The sequence below is a fragment of the Atta cephalotes genome (assembly GCF_000143395.1).
Source record: "Atta cephalotes unplaced genomic scaffold scaffold00009, whole genome shotgun sequence".
Lineage (NCBI taxonomy): Eukaryota > Metazoa > Arthropoda > Insecta > Hymenoptera > Formicidae > Atta > Atta cephalotes.
This window is the reverse complement of record NW_012130073.1, coordinates 1762796-1777075: the sequence shown is the minus strand read 5'-3', so window position 1 is coordinate 1777075 and position 14280 is coordinate 1762796. Positions and strand designations below refer to the sequence as shown.

General features: G+C 38.2%; 1 pseudogene; it reads right to left on the bottom strand.

The window, feature by feature from the left end:
• Window positions 1-13881, bottom strand: part of LOC105627616 — a 48195-nt pseudogene extending 34314 nt beyond the window's left edge.
• Window positions 13882-14280: the final 399 nt, after the last annotated feature.

Below are 14280 nucleotides of genomic sequence, written 5' to 3'. Positions count from 1 at the left end.
AGAGAGAGAGAGAGAGAGAGAGAGAGAGAGAGAGAGGAGAGAACCGTCACTGTCTATATATGTGGGGGTTTCCGTCCTCGTCGCGCGCACCGCGAGAAAAGTATATAGGTGCGTGAGTGAATGAGTGAGTGAGAATGTGTGAGAATGTTGCGCGCGCGCGCGCGTGCAACGACACATCCACCACAAAAGGATCCGCGAGTATGAATGTACATGCGCGCGCGCGACTGTGTGTGTGTGTGTGTGTGTGTGTGTGTGTGTGTATGTGTGTGTGTGAAAAAGAAAGAGAGAAGTAGATAGATAGAGGGTAAAAGCACAAGGGGTGAGATAGAGAGAGGGAGACTCGAGGCACTCGGATAGCACGAGGTGAAGCTATTCGTTCTGCGCAAGACCGTTCAAATTCACCGCCTGCTTTGCATACCGCGTTTTCACCGACCGTCCGCCTCCACCCCCGCGTCATCCCCCGGTTTCATCCGCGACCCGCCCTTCGCGATTTCCCACGACCAACCCCCTTAGCGGAGGCACTCAGGACTGATTTCGGCAGCGGTCTCTTCTCGCGCGACTATTCGCGTTCTTGCGAATTTTCCTCTAAGTAATATTGTCTGACAAAGAGCACTTTCTGGCGCTCCGATTATTCGCGTATATTCGCGTTACGTATAAATTTTATGATAAAAAGAGCGGTATATTTATATTAAGAGATATTTAAAATATTTTTATCTCTGTTAAAAAGATTTGCATTGGTGCTGATTAGAAAATAGAATATTATTAATTTTACTATTTTCACATTAATGTTTAATTGTTATGGCAAATGGGTCTCTAAATTGGGTCGACAGGATTTCGAGGATGATGTTTACAGTCTACGACATTATTTCTCTATTGTTCTCTCTCTCACTGTGCCAACTATTCGATCGAGTTCTCTCTCTCTCTCTCTCTCTCTCTCTCACACGCGCTTGCGAATTCCTTGAAGCCATGTGAGGAATTGCGGTGTGCTTTTTGCGTTATTTGTTAATGGAGAACTCTATTCCTGATACGATCTTCAAACGCTTGGACTCGTGATTACGTCACGAACAGATCGATTGATACTGTTGATTACGCTTCGAGGCAGAATTCCGTAATGACCACTCTCTCGAACGACGATAAACGACCCTCTAGGTCGTCGTGTATGTATCGATTCGCGAAGGCCGTTAAGCAAACGAGAACGAGAGGGACGATACGTAAACCCGATCGTTTATGAAAACTCGTAATCGTACGTTTTCTCTAAACGTGTTTATCAAGGTGCCTAAGGATGTGTCGAGCAAGAAAGGACTTACAATATTCATGTTTTGACTCTTAATGTTCGTTTGGTGTGCAAAAATTCTATTCGTAAACAGCACTGACTTTTCAGTTACACGATTGCATCAAACGCCGATGTGTTTTGCGACGACAATACTCTTAAGGCAGCATTGACCTAGAAATTCTCAAAAGAAGGGAGAATCGTGACGATTTCATGGACTTCATTGCACTGCGAGCTGATCGTATGCTGCAAGAAAATTTCAAGAAGTTCGCCACCAGAAATCGCGGTGATATGGTACGTTCGTAGAGAATCGCGACGCTTTGCAAAGCACGCATTATTTACTTGGAATGCAGCGCCGGCAATAATTACATTGAGGTCTTGATTATCAGTCTTTCTTATCAATTTTTTAATTGCTTAGCGCTATATGAAAGTTCTTATTCAAATTTCAAATAGTAAATATAGTAAAAATGAATGCTCTGTATTAATTTCTTTAATAAAAACTGTAGAATAGTATTTGAAGTTTACTTCAACGAGGATTCAACTTGGAATTTTTATTTAAAAGATTTTTCTATTATTCGTTTTTTTATTATTTTGTAACAGCAAGTTACAAGCTATTAGAATTAAATTTAGAACCTTAATTATATATGGAAGCAAAGAAACAAGTTGTAATCTGACACCTAGCTCACGCAGTGATTCATGAATAGCTTACTATCTAGTTGATACAATACATACGATGTAGAAGTTAAGCTAAAAGTAACACGAGAAATTGCGGCGCATAATTACTCTCAATTTATTACCAATAAATTTGCGGCAATTTTCAAGCGAGAAAATGAATCTCGAATGCCGGAGATGCCGATTCTCACTGCGTAGATACATACATTTCGACACGAGTACACGATGCTCAGAACTCTCAGTCCCTGGCTGCACCGACCGCGTTAATGCTGTCTCGCGTAATGAGCGACTTGGCTCCAACAGGCGCATATTTTCTTTTACGATGCCTAAATATAATCTTAACGATGCTCTTATGGCTTAGAGCGGACGCGCACGTGCTTTCGCGTAAAATTCGAAATTCTGCGATGTCTCCGGAGTTGTCTTATCCACCGAATCGCGATTCAATTGCGTTCTCGCGAAAAACTCATGAGGAATCATCTATTTTCACGCTTGCTTCTGCGTGTTGCGTGCGTGTGCGGTATGTGATGAATTTTTTAAATTTATCTGCAATATCCGATTTTTGGAAAGATACTTTCTATTGTTTAATAAATCGGCATTCAAAAATTAATTTGTGGTTTTTCACGTAGTTTCGTAAGTAACAAATTGAATTACATTATTGGGATTGTTGAGTAAGTTTTTATATGGAAGAACGGTTTTGTTAATAGCGTTACTAAAAGTAACGCTATTAAATAAAGTTAGTAAGTTTTAACATTCTATACTGAGAGAAAAATTTTTGGTATTTGTGAATTGTATTATTATATTAATAATAATTATATGCATATTTACATAAAAAATATACATATATAGTTGTCAACTAAAAGTGATTATAATTATAGTTATGGCAGAATAGGATATATAAATTCACATCAAAAATATTATTTAAGCACTAAGAATCTAGCTTAAATCATTAAGGCTTTTAATTACTCAACTATTCATATTTGTGGTCCTTCGTTTATAATTGTAGTTATTAAAAATGATGGCAATTACTACAATTTTATCAAAATTTTTCTCTCAGTAGTTGCTAGTTTGAGCGCATCCTACATAATATTTTAATGATCAAACAAAATTATTTTCAATATGTGTATCTAGTTAAATTTTTAGATATTTCAGTAGAATCGTTCTTTCCATGCACGAGATTCTGATCTCATTAAGAAGTAGTGGTGTATCTTTTTTACGTTTGAGCACGATTTCAATAACAGCTGATGTATCATATTGTGAATTGTAATTTGCATTTTTTTAAATTTTACAATGCGTTTTACGTAGAATGCATATATTAATAAATGCGTTTGTATCGCTTTGTTTATTTTATTATGCTCCTTTATGCAATTTATTGTCATTAGTGCGCCTCTGTGTTCTGTTTTATTTATAATATTGTAATATACACGACATTTTCTGCACCGTATGATCTCTAATGCCCATGTTGTATTATGTTACATGTAATTCTAGGAAAGAAATTGAAACTGAATATTTTAAATGGAATATTAGCGATGCGGCAGGAGAATTTCTATATCGTCTGTATGCTAGAATTATATTTAATTCCACTTCCACGAGAAATTATACGTTACGTCAATTTACATTTACATCTTTAAACAAAGATGCGAGATCGATGCCATCGGTCTGCGTCCAAGTCCCAACGGATTATATAATTCTGTTTCCTCTGCGTTTTCCTCCCGCTCTCCTCTTTCCTAGGTCTGTCACGATTAAAGATCGAAGTCACGTATCGCGAGTCGGCTGTCGATCGTCCAGCGATCATCACGTGTCAGCCGATTTTCCCATAAAACCTGCAGAACAACTTTCGATCGGCGGCAATCAACGATTATTATCCGCGTGCTCGGCGATCTTACCTCGACGGGACTCGAACTGAGCTCTTCACAATCGCGTTAGATTATGCTAACTGAACCGATGATTTTCTACAACTCGCAAAGCCGCGAATTCTACAGCAAGTGGATTAAATACCGAATCTCGAATGCATAAAAAGATGCAACTCAAAATATATATACGTAAATTACGTTGTTTAGAGGAAAAAAATTTTATTAATATATAAACAATATACAATAATAATTATATATTCTTTATATATTTTTATATTATTTTAGCAATTGAAAAATACTTATCTTGATATCACGAAATGTTGGAAATTAATTTTAATAATCGATGATTTAATTTAAATGATTTTATAATCCTTCAGTGAGATGCTATCTAATGTGCGTCGTCACTCACTAATATATTCGTGGTAGAAAAAGATTTTCTTTTTTTATACATCTTGTGATAATATTTGCGTGTGGTCGATTTAGGGGTATATTCATCGACACGCCAGACGACAATTAACCAGGCAAAGCAAGCAACGGTCTCGCGCTTTTATCCTATCCTACCATTCTACCCCATCGTTTCTTTTCGAGTCTTCCGAGAGGGTTGCCGGTGCAAACCTATCATTATTTCGATTATTCTTTCGTGGTGGCTAATCACCGCTGTCGTTCGTGTCGTTGCCTCACTACGAATCATTATTTTTCTATCTTCTCCCTACTCAGGGCTCTGCTCTCCCTATCGACGTCTGTTCTAAAACAAGATGAATGAAAAAGGATTGACAGGAATTCTTTCTATGGGATCGTATTCTTGCTAACCTTTGTTCATTTTAATTACTGCTGCAGTCTAAATCGAAAAAAATGTAATTGAATGTCATAGAAATAATAATGTTTGAATGTACTATTTCGGTTCACAAGAAAGAAGATTATATTTTAATAGAATCTCCCACATTTCTGATTAATAAATTTAATTTCCAGTTATTTTATCGTGTAACAGTTCAAACGAATTTCAAGCTTTTTTTACCGACTTGGCGAAATAGGAATTCATAATTTCGCAGGATAAATTCCCCATCGCATTTTCTCTTGATTCATCTACTTTTTTGCCGACGTCGCGTCGTTCTCTCTTGCGGTCGTCCCTTTCTACAGCCGCCCATCCATTGCGCGCCGTTTAATCCTACGCGTTCGCTCTTTAGCTCGGGCGAAAAAGCCCATTAAGAGGAAAGAAATTAAAGCCTCGCTGTGTATGCGCGGCACGAGCTTAAGGGCATTCGCGTTACCCGATCGTTTCAATCGAGCTGCCCAAGGCACGGCCTCGATATCGCCAAGTGAAACGATCGTTGATTTTTAAGACCTACTCGCACTGACGGTCTGAGTTAATTAATCCCGTTTCAACGATTTGCTGTCCTATTTGGATTATTGTTCTTTCGTGATTTTAACTGGTTTTTGTAAGTTTAATCACAATGTGATCTACAATCTAAAAATTCTTGTATAATAAATGTGAGATAATGAATTATAAAAGTTTCGTCTTTATATTTTATATAGCAGATATTTAACTTTAACTGTTGTAACCAAATGTGTCTTGTTAGATAACAAAAAGTAATGGTAACCTAATCCTTCAAGTTAAATAACATTTTGTTATTTTTAACTTTCATGTGAATCAAAATGTTAATCTATTTCTGTGGTTAGTAAGTTTTCCAAAGTAAACAATGTGTAGATATTAACGTATGCATTTAATAAATAATAAATCGAGTCAAGTTTAATACATTTTCTTGAATTATAAATTGTTTATCTCCATTGTTTCAGTTAAATTAACTGCATATTGAATAAGATGATCTACTAAAAGGAATAACTAAAAATAACTCAAATTAGATAACTTGACATTATGAATTATTTAGCAGTGCCTACTCGGAGCTGATAACACTATTATAACGAATCATGATGGATTCATAAGATTCATTTAATTTATGTTAATTAAAAGGCTAGTTAAAGGTTAATTAATTTTGAGGAGTCAAAATAATACAATTTGTATAAAAAAAAGAATAAATACTAAGTACTATACTTTTATAATCTATATTTGCAGATGTAACATAAAAAAATTGAATTGTTTGACAGAGAGTTTTTGACAAAGAGATTTATAATTTAATCCAACAGACTCATCGTTATCTTTAAAGGATTAAAGATATCAAAATTAAATATTGAAAAATGATTAAAAAAAATATATTGCGTCGAATCTGATTTTTATTTAAGAAAAGCTTGATTTTAAATTGATCAAAGAATTCGTAGATGAAAGACGAAGGAATCTAAAATATCCGGTATGGAAAGAGAATTTAGTTAATCAAAGTTAATGTTGACTGACATTGGTGCGATAGCTTGAGAGTCGGTCTGACTGGGCTGAAATCGCCCGATGAAAGCCGAATCTCGCCGAGAACCTCGACTAGTCTTCTCTTTTTCCTTCGCCATCGTGAACCGTCAAACGTAAATGAAACCTCCGCGCAGACTTGAATCCGTGCCAACAGCTAATTAGACATCAATGCGAGCTAAACAAATTCCGTCGTGTGGTATCGGGAATTATTACGTCGCAGTTTCGACATAAAGATAACACGAGAATTTCTACGCGATGTGATGAAATCACATTGCCATATCACATAACATATCAAATTCACAACGCATTTATTTATTTTTGACAGTTCCGTAAATGAATTACACGCGATATGCGTTGAATCCAAGTTGCGGACTGGGATATAATTCGGGAACCGGCGATATTCAATCCGACATAAGGAGACGAGGGTAGATGATAAAACGGTTACCATGATGAGAAGGACAAGTCGCGACACGGAGGAGCGCAGAGGGTGAAGAGCGATGAATTGCGCGCAAGCGAGACGAAGAGCTCTGTCCGGCGCGAAAGGGACGGCGAAATATAAAATAACGGGCGGCGTGTGTAGACTATATGCTCTAATTTTAGGCGATCGCCTCGCTCCCTCGCCCGAGGATTATAATTAGATACAGAAATACCCGAATGCCGCCGCCATCAGCCACCCACCCACCCAACCGACCGACAGGCTGAGGCGAAAGCGCGACGGCTGTATGCTCGTTCGCGAATCACTGGAGTCGAAGTGCTATACGGAGTCGTATTACCCGTTCTCGCATTCGCGCTGCACTCGTTGCCAGTCACGATGACACTACGAATCTGCATCCCGTTCGGAGTAACTTCCACCCGGAGTACTTCAGTTGGCTCTAAACAGCATCTTCGAAAGATTGTAACATTTTTTCTCGGGATCCAAGGAAAGTCTAATTGCTTGAATCTTAATTGAAAGAACAATTATGTTAAGATATCTAAAAATTTAGCTAGACATAGGTCTAAAAATAATTTTGTTGGATTATTAAAATAGGAATCTCTCTTTCTCGCGTACTGAAAAAATTGGTTGAATTAATTCTGAAGTATATAATAATCAAACTAGTGAAATATAGTCCTTAATTTTGGTAACAAATTTGCAGATTGCATTATGATTACATTAACCAAACACATTTGATTATATAAATTCTGCTAAAAATAATCAGACTTTTGGTTGAAATATCAGATTTATAAGTTATGATAACCAGAAATTCTGTTTAGTTCTATCAACATTTCTACAATTATATTATACATATCACGCTAATCCAATATGTTTGTAATCATAATAATTAGATATTTATTATACAATTAGATTATTACTATGTAACCAAACTCTAACCGGTGCTATAACTAAATGTTCTGCTTGCATATCAAAATATTTATTATAATGATTAGAAGTTCTGTTTACTTTCACCAAAACTTACTTAATCGAAGATGTTTTAATTCAATCTCAGATAGATAAACAGATGTCTTCTAGATTTCTATAAATGACAGATATGTTGCCATGTCTTACGATAGTATTTTTTTACAAAAAGATACATTTTAGAGATATCTGAAAGATATGTATAGGAATGTTTATAGTTTACTGAACTTAAACAGCGTGAATCAGTATTTCTATATTGTCATATACACGAGTTGTATAGATGCTAAATTAAGTGCTGCAACTATGGATAATCTACGGTAGACACTAGCGTGTCATTTTATTAAGTTGCATGATGAATGCATTTTTTTTCTACATTAGGACACATTGTTGCGCGCATGTGTGCGGGCTTTATAATAAATTGCGGAAACTGCCGTGCGTGACAAGCGAGTTTATACGTAATATTGTTTGGCCAGGCTACATTCTAATGCGAATCAAGAGCAAAGCTAATTTTAAGGCCGCGAATACACGCTGTGTGGCGCAACGCGAAATTACTAATATGCCTCTTCTGTCTCTATGAAATACGAGAATTGCATTTGTGTTGCCGCGCAGTACGTTGCACACGCTCGCGGATACGCATACACACCAAACATACACCAAATTTCAAGTTTCGCGCCAAACGATTTCCATTAATCGGGAGTGAGAGATCAATTATGCTTCATATTTTTGAACGCTCGTGTTCTAGAGTGTATTCTTTCGAGATAGTGCCTCGAAATCTGCCGGTAAATCTTATTTCCATTTACAGCGCCTCCGAGGATCGTTAGAGCGTTGCTCGGCAAGTTAAGTTCCGCCCATGTAAAGGTCGCGAGCGTTTCTCAGGAATTGCCGATTGGTTACGTGGTACGATCGATGCCGCGATTCCCAGGAATCCCCCGGACGTGCCCGGTTCGCCTCATCATAATCGGCAAATATTTATTCGCGACGTGGATAAATAATTAATTAACGCGGCCAACGAAGGATTGGATGGCGAACGGAACAGCTGTCGGCCGCGATCCTCCTTCGACCTCCACTCGTCGCTTCCTCCCCCTTTTATTCGTGGCAGACTCTAGTCTAGTAGAAGACAGCGGGGCTCGTTTGCCACGGAGGGGGTAGCCACCCCTAATGCGGGAGAGGTAATTATTATACGAACCAATCGATACTTCGATGAACGAATCGCCTTCCAGCCCCGAGGAAAAAAGCGCGGCGCGCTTCGACGAAGTCGACGGTATTCGAACAGCGAGTCGTTAACAACCGTTCGCTTCTCTCTCGTGGAAACTTCTACGCACGTTGTTGCACGACGATAAATCATTGCCCCTGTTACAATGGACACAAAGGAGCTCACGCGCGCGTGTATTGCAGTGCGTGTGCGTGTCTATGTGACTTGGAACGTACGGATTTTGTAATTGCTTAAGCAAATTTACAAACGCGTTTTATCTTCGACAATGGTATAGGCAATTCCAAAACTGTTAATTTAATAATCGCAAGTAATTATTACAATATTAATCAAAATGCTAAGACTGATGAATAGCAGTAACAACAGAACATAAAGCCAGAGAATTTAATGAAATATACCCAATTGTTTGACGTCGTTTTAGCAAGATTCCAAATTTTAAAAGAAACACGTGCTAATTATATATGCAAAACATAATCTACGACATTAGTAATAAATTAGTAATAAATTATGGCATTAGTAATAAATTTGAGGTCGTCATCGTTTTACATATTTATATTAATATTGAGAGAGAGTAATTGAAATGAAGAAATTATTTCGACATTGCATACATATTGGCGCATATGCCGGCGCAGAGCCAGGCAAAAACTATTAATAATGTCGATAATTACCAATTATTTTTAAAAGCAGTGGGGCCGAAGTTAATTTGAGCATGTGAGCTCATGCACTCCCACACCGGCACCTCGTAGTACACAATGCAATATGCACGCTGCGATGTGTATTATTCGAATAAGATATATTACTTTGCTTATTTCTGCTATTTTGCCAAATGAAAGTTTGGCATTTTACAATGAACTATAACTAAAGATTATATTTATAATATCATGTTTAGATTTTATATTTAAATTTTTATATTTAGATCGTGTTTAGATCGTGTTTAAGTAAAGTTCACTCGAAAGTATAAGAACTGTTTTATGTTTTTGTTCTATTATAAATTAAAAAATATAACTAAAGAAAAGTTACAATATAATTAAAAATATTTACAATGTAATTAAAAAAAGTTACAAAAGAAAAATGAGAGTCAGAATGAACACATAAAGATGTTGTTAAAAATGTAATATTTTCTTTTCATTATTGAAAGTGAATATAGTATGTTATGTTTCGACTGTCTTAAATTATAAAGTTGAAATTAGATTTTTATCAGAGAAGAATAACGGATTATAGCCAAGGTTATTCCAAATCGTATTTTTTTTTTTTTTTTTTTTTCAAGAAAATCGATTTGTTAAAAGATTCGGATTCACAAATCGATTTTTCTTTGTGCAATTTTACTATGTCGTTTATTTTGATGAAAAATCGATTTCCGATTTATCTCAGTGCTAGCCTTTGGCGAGATGTGTAACATGTGATTTATAGTAAATTATTAAATATTTTAGAGCGCGTTCAGATTCTTGACTGCTCTTTATGTATTATTTTATCCTTGTTTAACATTCAGTGTAAAAGGATAAGGATAAAAAGATATCTAGGTAATACGTGAGACTCTGGAGATCATCATGTAACTTTTCTTAGGAAATGTGAAAAGCGTATAAGTTCTCGTAAATTTCACATTTTTTACTGAGACATCTTATAAGTTTTTTTAATACTCAAAAATTAATAATTAATATACTGTTATAATATGATGTACATTAGACTTCTATTAAGGAAGAGTCTTATCTACATTGAGAGAAAAAAGTTATATCAGCAACTAGAAATTTGAAGACAAATAGCGCTTCAACTATGTATTATAAAGTTTTAATAAAAGAACAATAAATAAGTTATATACTAAGAATATAATGCTTTTGAGGCTTTCATAATTTTTATTTTCTTCAAAGATACCAGAAGGTTTGCGAGTTATCATTGTGTCTTTATCTATTGCCAATGTTTCGTGAACCTTGCTGCGTTCACTTCATCAGGGCAAGAAACGCACTGATATTGTTGGCATTTAGATCGCGTGGGATGATGAGCGTGAATAAGTTGAAAATCGAAATGTGCAGATCTCACCGAGATCTTTTTGTTATAAAACAATCGATGCTGTCGGGGATATAAAAAGTGCATAACCGATTACCTTCGGCGTGATACACACTGAGCGTCTGCGCCAAGTTACATTTGTTACGATATGAAACCGGCCGGTCCCACAGCCTTGCCTGATTGCCGGTTAAAAGATCAGCGGACTGTGACAGGGCCGTTTCTCTCTGGCGGGCGCGGAAGGCGTACCGGTGACACACGAGGACGAAGAAGCAGCGAAGGCGGGAGGAGGGTCTTCGAGGATTCATGGTCTCTAATTTTTACGATGTAACCAACATGCGCGTCCCGTGCCATCTATATTTACAAGTACAAGTAGCCGGTCATTAAATCCGATAATTAATCACAATCGTCTCTATTAACGGGAAGACTTAATTGCTGTTATCCGCACGGCGCTCCGCTAAAGAAAAAAAGAAGAAAGAGAAAGAGAGAGAGAAAATTATTGCAGCGGGGGCGGAGTTGATGGAAGGGGCTGACCCAGGATGTGCCTAAAGAATAGGCCAGTCGATCCGTAGGACGTATTTTCCCTGCGCTTCGAATGGTCAGCTACTGCTTGCCGTGCGAAACCAATGACGAAGTTTTGCGGGTAAAGATTATACTGGCAGTGTACAACGAACCCTCCGAGCGTACGGTAACTTCACACTTGCTTCTAAACGCTAGACTCTATGTGTGTATCGATCTCTGTACGAAAGTTTTTCGAAAGACATTTTTTTACTTTTCCTTATGCCTCATCAATCGCGCACGTGACTTCCATCCGATCTCCGCGTTCGACAGTCGTGGCCGCGGTTATTACCGGACTCATTAGCTGATCGCCAGCGTTGTACCGCGTGCCGAAATATTTTCGCCGAAGTAATTATGGCTCAGCAACGCGCCGGCGCCGCGGCTAATTCGCGAGGTATCGCGAAAGTGGACGCCAGGCGAAGTCACCGCAGCTGCAGCAACACTAACACTAGTACTAGCACCAGCACCAGCAACGGCTGCAGCAACGTGGCGGTATATATGGCGAGGTTAAGACCCGCAGTTACGTCCGCGTAACTCTCGCAAGCCGAGAGTCTCGACCGTGGTGCCACGGCAACGGAATATGGCCACACGCGTTTGCTCGTATATAACTATATACACACGCGCGCGCGCGCGCGCGCGCGCACACACACACACACACACACACACACACAAACATACATCTATACATACACGCACACGTGTATACATATACTTATATGCATAGAATGTATGTGGCTTCTCTTTCACATAACTTTGCTCGCGCGCGAATGCCGCACGCACACAAACGCGCCCGGCTCCTCGTACGTGGCCATCTACTTACTTTAGTGGTCAGTGCGGAAGAAAAGAATTAGCTAGACGGGGGCGCGTCTCATCTAGGTCACTCACACAGTCGCGGACGGTCCAGTACGTATACGTTCGCGCGCACACACTCGCCTGTACCCGAGGAGCCTCATTACGGGAGCACGGTGGCGAGGGGGTGTGCAGCAAAAGAGGCGAGCGTTAATTAAGAACAGACTCGCCACCCTCTAAGTAAGGAGCACTGACCAACCCTGCCCCGTACTCTGCCATCCCCTGTACTCTCCTTCAACCGCCACCGTTCCACCGTTCCACTATTCCTTCATGGTCGTCTTAGCCACGGCCTCGCACCCTCCCCGAGCTCCCACTGCGAGAGGAAAAACTGAGAGGATCGGAGCGAGGGAAGCTGAGGAAAGCTGAGGGGTAGGACGGAGAGAAGAATAGAGAAAAGGGTAAAAAAAGGAAGAATAGAAGAGAAACACTTACTTTCTTAATATTGTTGGATTAGACGCGATAGTTTGGACGCGACTTCATACGTATCGCGATGATTAGAAAATAGCACGGTGTCAAAAGGATATTTTAGCAAAAAAGAATATCGTATTAATTTATCGGCATTGTTTCACGCGCTTCGAAAACGCTCTATTACTCTTTTGCTTTCCGCGGTTGCTTCTCGATCTCGGTTATGATTTTTATCCATTCTCTCTCACGTTCTGTCTTTGCTCTTCACTTTTCCCTGTAAAAGAAAGGGTTCCGACGTGTGAAATGTCTCCTTCGGCAAAGGGGAAGAAGACAACGAGCGACCGAGATGGGAGTTGGCAGAGAAGGATGACCGTGAAGAAAATTAACTAAGATCCCGCAATATGCTGCATTGATCGTAGCACTGTCACACTCTTATAAGAAAGAGAGAGAGAAAGTTTTCTATCTGAAGATTTTGTCGCTTTCTTCTAATCGCTTTCCACACGCTGCTGATCTAACAGAAGAACGCTATTGATTAAACAGCTGTTTAGGAAATAACATATAATCATTCTTGAAGAAATAGCTTTGATTTCGAAATTAAGGAGATTGGAAAGTCAGAAACTCAAAATTTACTCGAAATTTTTGACAAGTCCAGATCTATTATATTTCTTATCTCTAGAAAAGAAAATTTTTTTATCGTTTTAATAATTATGTCCTTTATTTATATTGATGAAATAAATGATTTTTTATCACTTTCTTCATTTTTATAGTAAGTTTGATTCTTTTAGTGAATAAAAGACGTTAGTATTAAAACTATTAGTATTAAAAGTGAATTAATTATTAGATTTATAATATATTCAATAAGTAATGCGAATTTTTTTTTGAATGATAGAAATATCTATAAACTTATTTCGTTTTATAAGTGCTATTTCTTTTTGACAAGCATTGACATCGTTACTAAACGAGATGTGTCTCGTTAAGTTAAATAATTTTCTTTAGAAAATGACACGAGTGTGCTTCTAAATCATGACGCAGCAATGATCAGCCGATCTCGTTCTGACGACACGAAAGCACACATGTTGCCAATGTTACACAATAGGTGTTCTTCTTAGAGGCCAAAAAAAAGTCACCCAACTGTTCATCCCTCCCGTCAACCATAAGCTGGCCTGTACTGGGGGAGCCGTGGCCGATTGTTTCCAACAGGTTTGTCAGCTTTTGTTTCAGTCCGTTCTCATGGGCGGCGGAACTGGTCATTGCTCGAACCCTAAAAACGGTTGAACAATGACCCTTAGGGCCGTTACATTGCGCTGCAATAACGACCCCCATTACCCCGAACTCAATGAGAGTGAGATCTGGACGGGCTGAGAATTAATCCAACGAATCCCAACGGCAGACGGATGGATGATGAATTTAAATAACGCGATGCGATCTTGTGAAACTAGGGTCTCTATTCTCTTTTGCCCCCTCCCCCTTCCCATCTCTCTCTCTCTTTTCTCTTCTACCTTTCTCTCTGTCGCTGATAAAAGATATTTTTTAGGAGATTCGTTCTCTTGCCAAGCGTAATTGGAAATTTAGATTTTATGATTATAATTAGTAGATGATAAAAATTTTAAATGTGTAATTTTTTAAATCTTATGTCAAGTAAATTATTTAACGAAAAGTAGAGTTTCATATAAGCTATAATTTTTCGAGAATATACATTCAAGAATTATTGACTTTTTCCGA